The sequence below is a fragment of the Drosophila suzukii genome (genome assembly GCF_043229965.1).
Source record: "Drosophila suzukii chromosome 2 unlocalized genomic scaffold, CBGP_Dsuzu_IsoJpt1.0 scf_2c, whole genome shotgun sequence".
Lineage (NCBI taxonomy): Eukaryota > Metazoa > Arthropoda > Insecta > Diptera > Drosophilidae > Drosophila > Drosophila suzukii.
In genome coordinates, this window is record NW_027255896.1 from 6,262,150 (window position 1) to 6,278,212 (window position 16,063).

General features: G+C 42.0%; 1 protein-coding gene across 5 annotated transcripts in view; it reads left to right on the forward strand.

Moving 5' to 3' along the window:
* rl (Mitogen-activated protein kinase rl) overlaps positions 1-16,063 on the forward strand; it is a 554,163-nt gene that overhangs the window by 390,021 nt on the left and 148,079 nt on the right. Inside the window, exon 8 of one of the 5 annotated variants that reach the window (XR_011605500.1) lies at positions 6,911-7,122. The exons of the other annotated variants lie outside the window; for them this stretch is intronic. The gene's annotated coding sequence lies outside the window, so the exon portion shown is untranslated. The remainder of the gene's footprint in view (positions 1-6,910; positions 7,123-16,063) is intronic. 5 annotated transcript variants of the gene reach the window in all.

A 16,063-nucleotide genomic window follows, 5' to 3' on the forward strand; every position in this document is an offset into this window, starting at 1 on the left:
ATGCCTTCCCTTCCGTCAGCATCATCATGTGTTTTTCGCTGACATCGAAAAGATATTAAGTGGCATTTTTATGTCAGACTAACACTCACAGCATCAACGCTTTGTTTGGGGAAAGAAGGAGAACGATATGCTGGATCATTATCGACTGCTAAAATTTACATATGGCTTAACTACTTCGCCGTTCTTAGCCGTTCAAGTTCTTAAGCAGCTCGCTGAACACTCTGCCGAATCGTATCCAGACGCGTACGCTGTTGATATATTGCGTCATGCTAAAAGAGCTAAAACTTCCCACTCCTATATCTTCAAACTGTGATTGGAAATTATATAAGAGGTAGATAATAAAGTGATCAAGATTGCTATCCGAGATGATCTAGCCAAGTCCATCTGCTCGTATGAATGCTGAGATTTTGACTCTAAAAGAAAAGTGGAATTAAGCGTTCTTACTCTTGTACTCTCCCACTATAACGCTTGTAAATCAATATAAAAACTCAGTAGTGGCATGGTAAAAAACACATTATTGAGCGGTATACTCGGTCTTCATTTAGCAACACTAAAAAAAATATCTAAATCGAATAACTATTTTAAAAGTTATTATTTATTATTAAAAGTTATTATGAATAATAGGCGAAACATCGTCAATAACGTCACAGCCAGACAATAACTTGCTTGCAATTCTAAAGGCAGACGGTGTTCAACACTGCTGCTTACCTTATAAAAGAGGGAAAACGGAGCTCTTTCTCTTTGGGTGTTTATTTGCGTTTCTAGACAGTGCAGCTAAATGTTAAAGAAAGGGAGAGGGGTAGATCTTACCGTGTTAAAAATCGCAAGAGGACGATAACATAAATATAGGCTGCTATGTTACTTAGTTGGCGAAAAAAAATCTTGATGACAAATTTATATTCTAACTTGCTATCTCGTAGAGTAAAAGTATGAAAGATTTGTCGGAAAGTATGTAACAGGTAGAAGGAAGAGTTTCCGACCCTATAAAGTATATATTTTCTTGGTGTTCGTAAAAATCAGATGATTAAACACTTACGCGCCAAGTACTGTGTAGTACTCCAATGTAAAATGGTAATAGCAAATTCTTGGAGGTTCGCCTTTCGGCAGTTGCACTAGTAGAGAAATCTAAGTGACGGAATGGTGACTTCGGATTGGGTTCGACCACGGTGCCTGTAATCTTGTTGGTTGGATAACGAGCAGAGGTCGGTACACTTCCGCGTGAATTAAGATACCCGCTTCCAGCTGTCAAGGATGGCTTACTACCAATTACGCTTGCGGCGGGTAAGCTATTACCAATGCTATTGCCATTAAGTGGAACGGGCCTTGGGTGGTTTATAGAAGGGTGAGTCTGCACAAGACCATGTGCTGCCGAATAGAATGGTGTAAGGTCCGCTTGATGATCTGCAATAAATAAACCGAATGGAATAGATATATAAATAAAGTATATTATTTTTAAAACAGTATGCTGAATATATTAGTAAATAATGGAGAACGCTATAGACATTTTCCTTGACTATTAGGTACCCCTTACTCAGTGTGCGAGGGAGATGGAGATATGCAAGCAGCAAAGGGACTATTCCCGACATTGTTCATCACGTCCTGCGCCATCTAGAGTCGAGTTAAATAACAGCAACTGTAAATGGACGACCAAAACAATGACATAAAACCGGTCAAGATATTGACAACTTTCGAAGTTATATTTCTGTCTGTCTGTCCGTATAAACGCTCAGATCTCGGATACTATAAAAGCTTAAATGTTGAGACTAAGGATGCAGATTCTTGGGCTAGAAGGGTATACTAGATTCGTCGGAAAGTATGTAACAGGCAGAAGGAAGCGTTTCCGACCCCATAAAGTATATATATTCTTGATCAAGATCACTAGCCGAGTCGATATAGCCATGTCCGTTTGTCCTTCTGTCCGTATGAACGCTTATTCTGACGACAAACAAGAACAACTGGCGGGACTTCGTAGGACGCCTCAAGGAAGATCCATGGGGACAAGTCTATCGGATATGCCGAGGATGAAAAAAGACAACCGAGCTTGGATGTCTTCGTTCAAACGACGCGCTTCTCATAACGTGGCACCATTGCGCTAATGTGCTCCTCTGCAGCTTTTTCACTGTTGCGGAGCTGACTACACGAGCAGACATACCCCCTGGTGCACTACAAAACATCGAAACCTTCGAGGTGGCGACCTGTGTCGCGAGCCTGAAAAGCCGGCGATCTCCGGGCATTGATGGCATCACGGGCGGTATCGTTAAGGAGGTGTGGCGTGCCATCCCCCAGCACCTGACATCGCTGTATTCTCATTGTCTTTCAGAGGGATACTTCCCCACTGAGTGGAAACATCCAAGGGTGATACCACTGCTAAAAGGGCCTGATAAGGACAGGAGTAATCCTGCCTTCGAACCATTCATTTGGAACCTGCTTCCTGTTCGTTAAAGAAAATAGCCAAGCCGAACTTGAGCGAAAGGAGAGCAACTAATGAGCATCATGGGAACCTGTGGCCTGAAGTTGAGGTAAACGTGTCAACCAGCAAGACTGTGATCATGCTGCTGAAAGGAAAACTTTCACACACCTACGACCTATGATACGGTTTGCTGGAGCTAAGCTACCGTACGTCACCAGCTGCAGGTACCTAGGCATCACAGTTGACGAGTGGTTGAGCTATCTCCCGCATATCGCGGCAGTTCGTGATCGGCTGGCTGGAATTCCCGCAGGGCTAGCGCGAGTGCTCCGTGTCGACTGGGGGTTCAGTTCCCGAGCGAAGAGAACGATTTATAGTGGACTAATGGTGCCCTGTGCATTATTGGTGCCTGGGTTTGGTACAAGGTTGCGGATGTGGGTAGGTCCCTAAAACTTTTAACATCGGGCCAGAGAACCATGTCCACGGTGGCACTACAGGTGCTTGTTGGAGCTCCTCCCCTAGATCTTGATGCTCATCGTGCTGCAATTAAATTCAAACTGAGGAAAGGTGTCCTACTAGACGACAACGACTAGCTCCACGGACAGGAGGCAGCGTTCATTTACAACAGAAAAGACTTTGTCTTTACCCTGCGAGCTGGCTTCTTGCTCACTGGACACGGGTCGATGAACGCATTTCTGCAGGGCAGGACCCTCAGTAACACTACCGCATGCTCATGTGGACTGCCTCACTGGACACGGGTCGATGAACGCATTTCTGCAGGGCAGGACCCTCAGTAACACTACCGCATGCTGATGTGGACTGGCTCCACATATTATGTGAATGCCAACTGTACCACGACCTGCGTGACCTTGATGCCCTTGGAATCGTTAGTGAACAGGAAAGATAGATTGTTACAGGAGAAGTTGAGACTCCAGAACGGATGCGTCTCCTAGGAGTTTTCGCCGACGCTGCCTTTTAAAGGCGTAGGATGGCTGCAATGAGAGATGACGCTGGGATGGTAGTCCCTTGTCTCTGTTGCCGAGTAGTAGCGGCGAAGAATACTGCCACAGCCTGTCATAGCTTGTCGTAGGAGGCGACTAATATGTCAATGGTTGCCTCATCCGAGCTTGTCGGAGCTGAGGTCGGCCCCCTTGTGGGAGTATAGTGGTGGCTGTGGTTCGACGTGGATGTTGCGTTACACAGCTTGGGTGTTGTGACCCACAGAACAGTAGAGATTATATATAGATCTCGCCCCTACGCAAGGGGAAGTGCTTTCCCGACAACCAAGTACTAGAATTGCTACTGGGCTGGTTGCTGTGTACATTGTACATAACAATAGCTGCTAGTCCAGGGCGTTGGTTTGGCGCTTAAACTAGACCCGTGCATTATATACTAACTTGGGGGTATATTAGAATGCCGTGGCAGTAATCCCTTCAGTCCGTAGCACGTCACGTTAAGTAAATTGGCAGGGATCCGAGACACACCTGCAGTCGGTGCAACTGGGAGCCTGTTACTGTTACCAACTCGACTGCTGCTTAATTTGTTGGGTGCTGGTCATGATGAGCAACCTTGGGTACGAAAACAATGCTCCAATAAGGACAACCTGCAATAACGTCGTCTTACCGAATTAAACTTCCGTTACCCAGGTAAAGGGAGATGGGGATATAAAAGCAGCAACGCGAGATTGTAAGGCACCACCTACACGCGATTTCAATATTTAAGCATTATTGTCGTTTGAGTGGGCGTGGCATATTCGCGTAACTTGCGCTAAGTTAGGAGCTCAGGAATCAAAATCTTAAATCTTAACTCTCTAGATCTTATATTTTCTGAGATGACAGTGTTCACACGGACAGACATGGCTTGAACCATATCACCAAGTTGCTCAGCCAGAATGCCTCGGTGGCATAGTCGCAGCAACTGAATGGAATTAAATACATATTATATATATTATATATAAGTTAAGTCCTTCCCGAGGGGCCTCGTATGTCCCCGGGAAGGACCGACTTCATACCTAGACATTCCGGTGTATTTGTGCAGTCCCAAGCGTAGCTCGATCTTCCCCAATCGATAGCGTTGGCCTTTGTATGTGTTATAGTTCCTCCCAATCAATAGCTTTGGCCTTTTGTATACGTTATAATTATTCTTTGTTTAATAAACTTAAGCTGACAAGTCGTGTTGATTCGCCGGTCCATTTGGCTCTGCCCCAGTCTTCTGCGCCAACACCTGCCAGAGCCCGGTGAGTCCGGTCCCGGCGTCGACGTCGGCGTCAGCGTCAGCGGCCGGCTGAAGTTTTGCCGACCTTGCAGTTCTCACCGTGACTCGGCACGGGGTGCGGGGGGCAGGTAGGTCAGCGCCCGGCCGGCGCATGTTGCCGCTCTGAGTCGGCATCGCGGCAGGGGGAAGGGGAAGCCGGCCGGTCAGTCCTCTTCTATTTATTAGGTGGGCTGCCAGCCCTCTGTTGTTAACTTATATACATACATTATATAATGGATCGGGTGGGTATAATACAAAGTTTTAATTCATTGTGTCGTACTCAAACTCCAAGACTGGTGGTATTGAAGTATATCACGCCAAAGACCTTTTCGCAGCAGTTCAGAATAAACCAGTATTGGGAAGAGGCCCTACAATGGACGCGCTTACGGCCCTCACTAGACGACGGAGTGTACACCCAGGGACAGTCCGAGTTTGGATGATGTTTTGGCCGTGGAGGACTTAGTGACTCATCCTCCAAAAAAATGTTTGACACGCTCATGGCTCGTTTGCTCTACAAGTACACGCATAGTCTGCAGAATTAAAAATAAGTCAGTGGCTATAAGACGGAGAATCTTCTGGCATCTAAAATATGAAGGGAAAACGATTGGCTTATGTTGCATACAAAATGCTAGAAACCCTTCGCTCTCCCAGAGCCTTTACCCTAGCGCGAAGCAATTTATCCGCAAACAGTTCAGTGAATGCGATGGCCCCTTCAGAACCGATCAAGCAGATTGGCGATCATCTGCGCTTGCTTGCTATAAAGGTTTATACGATCCAGGGTGAACTTAAACGAATGAAAAGTAATCGTTCCGGAAGTCAAACTGGTGGCTGACATCACAGATCTTCACAAAATGACCTTAAACTTAAACGGTTTCTGATGGTCAACAAGCAGAAGTTTGCCGTTTGGGGAATGAACCTCTATCGCACAACAGCGTCCTCAGATTTTGATGGTGGATGCCAAATGAAGGGCAACAACCGTATTTGTAACCGTCCGTGGTATCTGTTATCATAACATCAAGAAAGGCGATCTTATTCTGTATGCAGCAAATGGAACTGTTATACATACCTACAGCAGAATGTCAGTCGATCTAAACTTTGGATTACAGCATTCCTTCATGAGGTCTTTCATTGTAGCTGAAGTAGCTAATATTAGAGCAGACTTTATCTCTAAGTTTCATCTCCTTGTCGACGCAATGGACCAAAAACACCAACACTACTAACATATTCACATTTACCAAGGCAAAAGACCATTTTGTGTCCACCCCTCAAGGTGTGCTTAGATTCCAAGCCCTTTTGCAGGAATTTGTAAACGTCAACTCTCCAAGGTTCGTCCACAATATTTAGGCATCGATTTCACCTATTATTATTCAGACGATATACTGAAATGCCCGAGGAACACGAGAAGCTTTTGCGAACGGTTTTGGAAAGCCTTTGTAACCAGACAGAGTTATATTACCTTAGCTACGTCTTCAATGATCACGGAATATGAAGAAGGTCATATTTCGTATCTTACTTTTGGACGGTTTTAAATTGAAATAAAATTAACATTTATATGGATATAATAATTATATCATTTTTACGTTTTTGGAACACTATAGGAAAAAGGTGTGCATGTTGGGACAGTCGACTTTCGATGTAAACATGAATTTTCAAACTGAATCGAATCAGTTTTATAACTTTGTTAATGCTAAGCGAAAGTCTTCAGCATTGCCATCATCGGTACGATTAAACTCTATTGAGGCTTCTACGGATCTCGAAATTGCAGCTTTATTTACTGAATTCTTCCAATCTACTTATAGTTCTGATTCTTTGTCTAATTCTAACTACCCTAATCACTTAAATAGGGCAAATTGTATTTTTTCTCCTGTAATTACCGAAAGTTCTCTCTTATGTGTTTTAGAGACTATAACGCCAACCTATTCTCCTGGGTCAGTGGACTCCCTGGGTGTGCGCTAAGTTTTGTGCCCAAACCGCTTGTAAACCCATTCTTAAACTTTTTCATTTGTCTATCTCATCATCGGTTTTTCCTACTATCTGAAACGATTCTTCCACTAAAAGGGTGCGAAGGTGGATATCCAGAACTATAAAGGAATGGCCAAATTGTCTGCAATCCCTAAAACCTTTGAACGCATTATTACCTCTCATTTGCAACATTTGTGCTCCTCTTTGATATCAACGTGTAAACATGGTTTTGTTAAGAGAAAATCGACCACCACTAACCATCAGATAACCCCTAATCACTTTTTTTAGGTACTGCCAATTTTACCCAGAAGCCACCTTCGCAGGAGTTTCAGCCCACAAGGAACAACTGAGCAAGTGACTGAGCATAAATATATATATATTTCAGACCTCTGCCGGCGAACGCAATAGCATTCATTTCTTTAACGTTGATCAGCCAACCTAATGGCTATAAAACGTTGTATACGAAGAGAAGTAATTAACATGGATACATAACAGAAAAGGTGATTAACAATATTTACAATAATTGAACAAAAACAATTTTACTGCTTTAGGACTCGAGAGACATGACGTCCTCTTGTCCAGAGATCGCCAGGGTGCCTTCGCTTTAGTCTTCTTCTAGTCCTTGGGTGGGCCGAGGAAGCTGCTAGGTGGTTTGTGTGTGCAGTGAGGCGTTCATTTTACCGACTGGAGTGCCGGTTTGTCTGTTCCCTGACTGAGGAAACATGAAGGTCAATTGTTAGGGCGTCATTCCTGATGTACCAAGGCGCGTCTTCAATCATACGCAGCGCACGGTTTGGGACCCTTTGGACTTTCATGACGTTCGAGTCTAAAGCCATGCCCCATAGTTGAATGCAATACGTCATCGAGGGCACCACAATTGCTTTGAACAGCAAAACTTTGTTGCCAAGGCTGAGCTTGCTTGTTGGCTTAAGCAACCAGTTGAGTTTCCTCAGCTTAGCTCTACATGTAGCTGCTATTTTGGTTGTGCGCTGCTTCCAGGTGAGCCGCTTGTCCAGGATAAAACCCAAACATTGCGCCTGGGGTGATTGCGGGATGGTGATATCGAGAAGCTCTACTCTAGGAAGGATCTTTTCTCTCAAGGTGAATTGCAGTAGTGCGACTTTCTTCTATTTGTGGATATGTTCCACCTATTTGTCCACTTCCCGTAGCAGTCGAGGAATTCCTGGGTGATCCTTGACTCTTCGATTGGGCAAGAGGTGTTCGCATGAAAGGCAGTGTCGTCAGCGTATGTAGCCAGAATCGTGTCCTTAGGGCTTATTAGGACACGGCAGATCTGAAGTGAACAGGGTGTACAAAACGGGACCCAGAACCCTTCCCTGAGGAACGCCAGCTCAAACGATTCTGATGCTTGAGCTTTCCCTTCTCACCTCGACCATGAAATTTCGGTCAAGCAGGTATGATTTTAGTAGGAGGAATTGGCCACACGCGGTCGCAAGCTTCCTTAACATCGAGAAAAATTGCAGAGCTGTAATGCTTGCTTTCAAACGCATCTAAAATATGCTGGTCAACTCGATGTGCTTGCCCTAGGGTTCTATGATGATGCCTAAAACATGGTGGTCGAGAATGGCATCCTTCACGCTTCTTACTCCCATGATTCTGCTAAGAAATATGCTTTTGAATATTTTAGAGAATGTAGGTAGCAAGCTTATCGGTCGGTAAGACTGGACAAGGTTCTTCGGTTTTCCACACTTCCATTGAGAGGGAAAGTGGTGGATACGAAGCATTGAATTAAACAGGAGAACAAGGAACAGGATTCTCTTTTTAGGCAAAGCATTGGCGATTCTGCTATCAATGCCATCGAAGCCCGGCTCTTTTCTAGGGTGTAGCTTTTGGATATGAAGACAAACTTCTTCTGGGCTTACGTGTTGGATCGGTAAGGCATCCGGGGAAGGAGCATCAAGGAAGGCAAGTGTTTCTTCAACATCCTCGCGGATCGCGACTTCAAATAACTGGAAGCGTATTTCAAGTTCGTCCTCAAAAGCTATATAAATTTCTGAGTCGGACCTTCACCATGTGTTATCAGATTTCTTTATGGGGATCTTTCGTAGGGGCTGTCGTTTCATATTCCGTGTGGATTTCCAGAGGTTATGGCCGTAAGGTTTGGTGGAGTCAGCATTCAGGAGCATCTTAAAGTATTTCCGTTTGGTTTCATAAAGCCTTACTAGGTCCATAATCTCAGGTTTTAAAGGAGCCTGAGGTGGTCTGGAGGGGCTTGGGCTTGAGATTGAGGACTCGGCAGCGATATGGATTTTCCGGACAAATAGCTCGACGGCGTCGTTGATGGCGTCAGGAGAGCGTTAGAACATATTTAGGTTAGCAAGCCGGTTGACTGCTTCTTGAAAGAGTGGGAGGCTCGCATTCCGAGAAAGGATGCAAGGCCTTCGGGAAGTTTTTTGCGCAGCGACTCTTAGTTTCACTATCAATGACATGCGTTCAGAGCTTAGTTCAAGACTTTCTGAGATGGAGAGACTCTCGGGCCGAATCCCTCTGTCAATGGCTGTACGGATAGTGTGTAGGGCCTCCGGTTGTAAGGACCTGGACATTTGTTCTTTGTATAAAGTCTAGTAGTGCTCTTCCGCGGGTGCTTGAGTTACGGGATCCCCAGAGACGGTGGTGAGCGTTCCAGTCTCCTGCGATTATGAAATTTGTTCCCAGGTCGTCGAAGAGTTTTTCGAAGTCGTCAGCAAAATATTGAAAGTTTGGTGGACAATAGATAGATGCAATAGCTGTTTCACCAAGGTCTGTTTTAACTTTAACGGGGACACATTGAACATTTGGACTTTGTAGACTATAGAACTGGTAACATTGAAGGCAGGATTTTATTAAAATTGCAGAGCCACCGCGTTTCCGATCAGCCGGATGGGTTGGGATACGATGTATATCGTATCCGTGCAACTTGTTGTACGACCTCGAGCAGATGTGTGTTTCACTAACCAACATAATGTCAATATTATTACATTTTACAAAGAGCTCAAGAGCTTTGTTGGCAAGTCCGTCAGCGTTCCACGCACCAATGTTGAGGCCGATTTGACTCATGGTTGGGCAACATTGATTGGGAGAAACTCAGCGAATGCAGTTCCAGGAGAATTTTGAGGCAAAAGTTTTGAGACAAGTCCCATCATAGACACCATAATTTGGAACAGCTTGTCCATCTGAGCGACGTGGACCGACAGCTTTTGGTTAGATTGCATAAACATTTGCTCTTGACGCTGCCATTGCTGGTCGTTGATCAACTGCTGCGAGCTGCGTCCCAGTTGTTGGGGGGAAGACTGCTGCTGGTGACTTGGCTGTTGTTGCTGTTGTTGAGGATTTTGTTGTTGCTGTGATAACTGCTGCTGCTGCCGAGGTGGTGCTACTTGATGGTTTAGCTGACTTTGCTTTCTATTTTTGCTGCCCAGTGGAGGAAACTGTTGACTCCGTGGGAAAGTCATAGGAGCTTGTTAATGCTGGGGACGACTAACTTGACCACGGACGGCGCTTGCGTAGGAGTTCTGACCCACAAAGTTTGACTGAACATTCAAATTAGCTGACTGTTTGGGAACAGTGCCACGATGGGATGTGATACTTTTTCGTCGATATGCAACTTGCTGATAGACGACACAGCCTTTATAGCTTGCTGTATGGTTTCCGCCACAGTTTACGCACTTGACTGGGTGAACATCCTTTACGCAGGCCTCTAAACCGTGTTGTAGGCCACATCTGAAGCAGTTGGATAGCTTTTGTTAATGATTTTTAGTGTGTCCAAATGCTTGACACCGGTGGCATTGGACGACATCATCCTTTTTGTAGGGGAGTTCAACTTGAACCCGTTGCCGACAAAGTGCCTTAATTTAGTGAATTTCTTTGTTATTTGCCGCCGGTTCTAATTCTACAATGACTAGATTCACGAACTTGGTTTTGTCGAAGCGGCTTCTAGGTCTATTCACAAATCGAACCTTGTGGCCAGTCAAGGTAAGACTTTCCTTAATTTTTTCATCCGGGATGGAATGATGAACACCACGGATGACTACTCGATAGACTTAGAGACTTGGTTATCGCTCTGTATGCATCTGGATCTGCAGCCAGAATAGCAACAGAGTTGTTGGGGTGGCATTTCAGGGAGTACTTGGACGGTCAACGATCGTGTCAGTGCATCTAATAAGTCCGTTCAGATTCTCACAGTGATCAGCCACAATTGGGGGTGGTTTGTGGGGGGCTAATTGTCCTTGGCTGCCAGACGGTTGGCTATGTTTCTTATTGTTGCTAGCGGGGTTGTTGCCAACATTAGTGTTGACTACGTTGTTGTTGCTGGTAGAAGTACTGGCTTTTTCAGAGTCGTTGGCGCTGACCGGTTGAGAAACTTCGACGACTATGTCCATGTTCGACAGTTCTAAAAAACGGTTAGCAGAGACGTTCTTTTTTGGCCTATTGGAATTTTTAATTATTTTGGTGACTGAATTCGGTGATCTGGAGTCAAGACGGCGTTTGCTGTTTACCGAAATTGGAGTCCACCAGCTTTCATCATCGGCATTTATGGCTGCTAGTTCCGGACCAACTTCATTGGTTGGTACAGGTGGGTTGTTGTGAAACGAATATAGGCGACTAAATTTTGTTTATGAGCAACTTAGTGCATCACTCATTTTCTTCTGTTGTAAAGCCACAGCATTGCGGATGTGTAGCTTATCTTCGTAGTCTGAAAGACCAGCCATTTTTGCACTGCTTTACCGACTTATGGTATACAAAAGGCCTTTGACCAGCCTGCTTTGAGGCGATCGTGGCCTAGTTGGTAGGGCGCAAGTCCCGCAATCGGGCGGTAGAGGCGAGCAAGTTCAAAATTATTTTTTCTTTTATTTGGAAGAAAAGAATGAATGCAAATACAAGGCACAACTAACGGAGCATAGAAGCACTGACACTGCGACTTTAGAAGTCGGATTCACAAAAGAAGTAGGTCTTGCCACGGAGGTGGACTTGTCCATGGACTCTTCACAGGGAATTTCGCAGCGATGCAAAAACGCGTCTGCACTCCACGAAAGCATGATCGAGACTGCATTGTTTGCAGTGGAAGAATTACTGATACTATACCAGGAAGTGAAGTCCAGGTCTGTTCTGCGGTTATAATCTCCGCGCTCGCCATTAACAGTACTTTTAAACAATATCGATATTGATACGATTATTTGCAAGTAGATAGGTATTGTGCAACAGGACCGTTTGTGGGCGTTAGAGTGGACGTGGCAATCCGCTCAATCAAACTTGCGCTGCTATCGAGTTCCTAGAATCTGAATGCTTAATCCCAACTTTCTAGCTTTTATAGTTTTCTTTAATTAGAAGCCAGAGCTTCTTGCGCAGTGCCCACTTTAACGCCCACAAACGCCCATAACGCTAAAACCCGCTTAGCCCCCATATTTCTGAATATTTTTGAAAAATGTAAATGAGATTATATTTTGATTATCAATGTTAAGCTACATGTCGAAAAAGGTTCAATTCGGGGAATTTATGATAAAGACATAAGCAACAGACGCTTTGCTACCTCCCTCGCACTCCCTAAGTTCTCCAAGTACACTTAGCTGAGTAAGGGGTATCTGATGTCGATGGCATCGACTATAGCGTTCTCCCTTGTTAAACAATTAATATTTGAACTTTTGGTTATAAGCCCACCAGCCCAATGTTTGGCGAAGAGTTTTCGGAAGGAGGAAGAAAGAGAAAAGATTTCGTGACGGAAGTCAATCTTGGAACAGGTCTGGGAAACTTAAGTCCGTGTGAATCTTCCGAAAGCGAAACTAAAACACGGCCGAATAATAAAGATTTTGCATAAAATCAATGATTGTGTACATTTTCGTAGTGATTGATTAAACTGCAAAACAAAACAATTTAGGGTTGCACCGATAAAAAACTATATGAACAAGAGAAACCAAATGTACGTAAAATTAAAAATTTGACTTTCAATAAAATAAGTTTTAGATAAAACCTTATCTAAGCTCCAACCGTAGGTCAATTCCTAAATCTCGACGTATATTAAAACTGTATTATATGTTTCAAAACTTTCCAGGATTTTTTGAATCGTTGTTTCCTTTCTTTTTTTACAATGTGTTATTTGTATTTAAAATGTTTTGTCTATAAGTGATGCCATTATTGAGGTTAAAGAACTTATCTAAACTTCATATATATACATTTCTAAAAACAAGTACAATCCAGGTAATCTTTTTTGGCACAACAACTGAACAGAAAAAGTTTACGTTTAAATTGAACTACACAAAGAAAACGTGCATTTAAACGCGATTTAACTTAAGGTCCAATTTAAACCATTTTTAGCATGCCAATAAATATAGACAAATTAAATAAAACAAGAATGGATGCCAATGGCATTACAGACTTTATTTTATTATTTATTGTTTTTAACATATAAACTCCTATGCTTGGAAATAACATTTTTTAATTAGTTCTGAATTTCGAATTTAATTTTATCAAAATCGGACAACTATATCATATAGCTGCCATAGGAACGATCGGAAAATTGGTGGGAAAATAAAATGAAAGAAATCATAGCATCTGTGTTTTTTTAAATTTAATATATATAACTGCAAGGGTATATAAACTTCGGCTTGCCGAAGTTAACTTCTTTAATAAAACCATTTGAATTATATTAGAATTTACTGAGACAGGTCAGAGGAATTGGCGTGAGTTACTTATAAATTTATTTTTGGTTGATTTAAATATTTTGAATGCACTTTGCAGCCAAAAGAAAAAGTTTGTTAATTAAATTGACTTTTTCCGCTTTAAGAATATCTTTTTCTTATGTTTTCAAAATGAAAAATGTTTTGTTAAATAAAAGCAAACATTTAAATTGGAATCAAACCATGTTTTTTGTTTGTAAATAGCACACCCACAACTACACACTCGCAAATTAGGTGGCTGCGCCAATAACAAATCTGCCTTGCCTTTAAGGCGATAGAAGTTAGTTTTCCTTATTTATTTTAACGACTACCGTTTGTGAAACGTAGTAAACAATGAATTAATATTTTTTAATTTTTGCTCTTTGATTTTACGCATTTAAAAATATCATGAATTTTTTTCAACAGGTTGCTTTTCCATTTATCGTCAAGCCAATTACCTTTTTGTATTTTATTTTAAAGATTGCCTTTTATGAAGTGCTCGTTTTTAATTTTTATCAGCTCAGAAAAAATATATATGAATGAACTCGAATGTGTCGGAAAGGCACGGCCAATTTTCATTTCACGCTTTCAAGATATAAATTATTTTAGGTACATCCTATATCCTTTCCCTTATGAATACAAACATGATAGTTATATGACACATTATTTAGGGGAACTTTCCCAATTCATAAAGAACTTTGAGATAAAAGCCAATTTCGAAATAACTCTGACTGATTCCGAGATACAACCGTGGTCAGGTATTTCTTTCTACTCATTATTCATTCACTCCGCACAAACGGATACTGTAAACATTCAAGTCGATATTGTAAACATCAGAGCCCCAGAGGGAGCCCAGAAGTCCGCTTACGTAAACACCAGAGCCCCAAAGCGATCCCCAGAGTCCGCTAGCGTAAACACTAATTTCCGGCCGGTTTTCAATTTAAAATTTAATTGACAAATTGCTTCATCCTATTTCCCGACCCTTTTGCATCATTCTTTTAAAAAGTTTTTGAGATAAATCTCTAAAGACGAGGTGTGATGATTGATCATTGAAATCGAGGCAGGGCAGTTCGTTTCCTTCTGCCTATTACATACTTTCCGACAAATCTAGTATACCCTTTTACTCTACGAGTAAGGGTCTTAACTTGAAAATAGCCAAAAATGCATTTAAATTGCATAACTTTGCAATGGAGTATCGTATTTCAATGGTTTTGGTACCAATTTGGTAAAAAATATTAAAATAATAAATCGGTAAATTTTGTAATAGGTAGAAGGCAGTTCCCAACCCCATAAAGTAAGTATATTCTTGATCAGGATTACTAGCCGTCTGTCCGTGTCACGTACGGGCAATAACAATTTAGTGACTGTAAGGCGTCTGTTGATAACGTAAAAATAATTAATTACAATAAAATTAAACACTGTCAAAGCTTGCCGAGTTGTAGCTTGTTCTTGAAAACTGTCGATGTCAATATTGAAATTAGCTTTTTTCTTAACACCGATATATATCGGAAACATCAATGTTTTCCGAGAGTAAAGAGTGCCAAGAAAATTTGTAAATTTCAAATTTCACAATAATAACTAAAAATAACTCAAATAATAATAATGTACAACTTACAATGGAAGTAAATACGACTGAATACAAGATGTTTTTAGATTTCACTTTGTTTTTTTAGAAAATATCAATATTATCGACACGATTAAAAAAAAATTGGAAAAAATCGAAAAAGTCAAATTCTGATAATTTTTAAGCTCTAGTTGTAGCTCACATTATACTCAATTTAGCCTAAGTTAAGCTCCGTTTATTTTCCAAGTGTAACAATAAACACCCACGAACGTCGTATAAAAAAAACCCCAAAGTACCCCCGTGTTTTTCGTACCTTCGTTCTTAGGACTTCATCCAACTTCAGCGATCAAGCCACCCCGCCTCAACAATTATTCTTTACTATCGTTGAAAGTTGATGGACTAAGACCAGTACAAGCAAGTGGCCCAACGATACGAAGCACGTGCTTGTTACGCACAGGGCCCACTTTTAATTTCGGGTTATTACGGCTCGCGAGGAAGCTACATAGAACAAAAAATGACTGGTAAAAAAAAAAACGAAAACTAAAATTACGATTTTAGTATTCAATAACGATAGAAGTTGAGGAACAAATAGATGATACAGGGTGTTATAATTAGTACAAAGAACGCGAATGGGCTCGTGTAGACTAAGATCGTAGACTACATCGTGCCAAGTTAATAGGATAGTAGTGGCGCGTTAGTGTAACAGGAGCATTAAAGGTTAGGCGGCTTACCAAATCTGCGGAATCTAATCACCTCTGTTAAGATTATGCAAGAAACTAGTAACAAGCAGTATTCTTCGATTTACTAGAAAGCCAAATTAAGCAATTAATTAATCAATACTCGATTGAGAAGGTAACCACGTTTTGATCCCAGTGCAAACCACGTAAAGCAAGCCGATGAACAATATTCTAAATTAGGATGGACAACGGTAAATAATAGTTTGGTAGTGTATGAATCAGATAAATAATATAGTTGATACTCGAAAGGTTGTACTGACACTATTACTGGAATCATTTAGATCTCACTGCAAGCAGAATCCCGACCCTATATTATTACAAGATAAACAAAGCCTAACATCATCAGCATACATTAGTACACGAGAGTGATTTACGATAGGAGGAAGATCATTTATAAACAGAGTAAGCAGCAAAGGGCCTAAATGACTGCCCTGAGGCACCTTCTATCTTCAAAGGTGTGTTTAGGATAGTTGGTACTGAAATTGTTAAG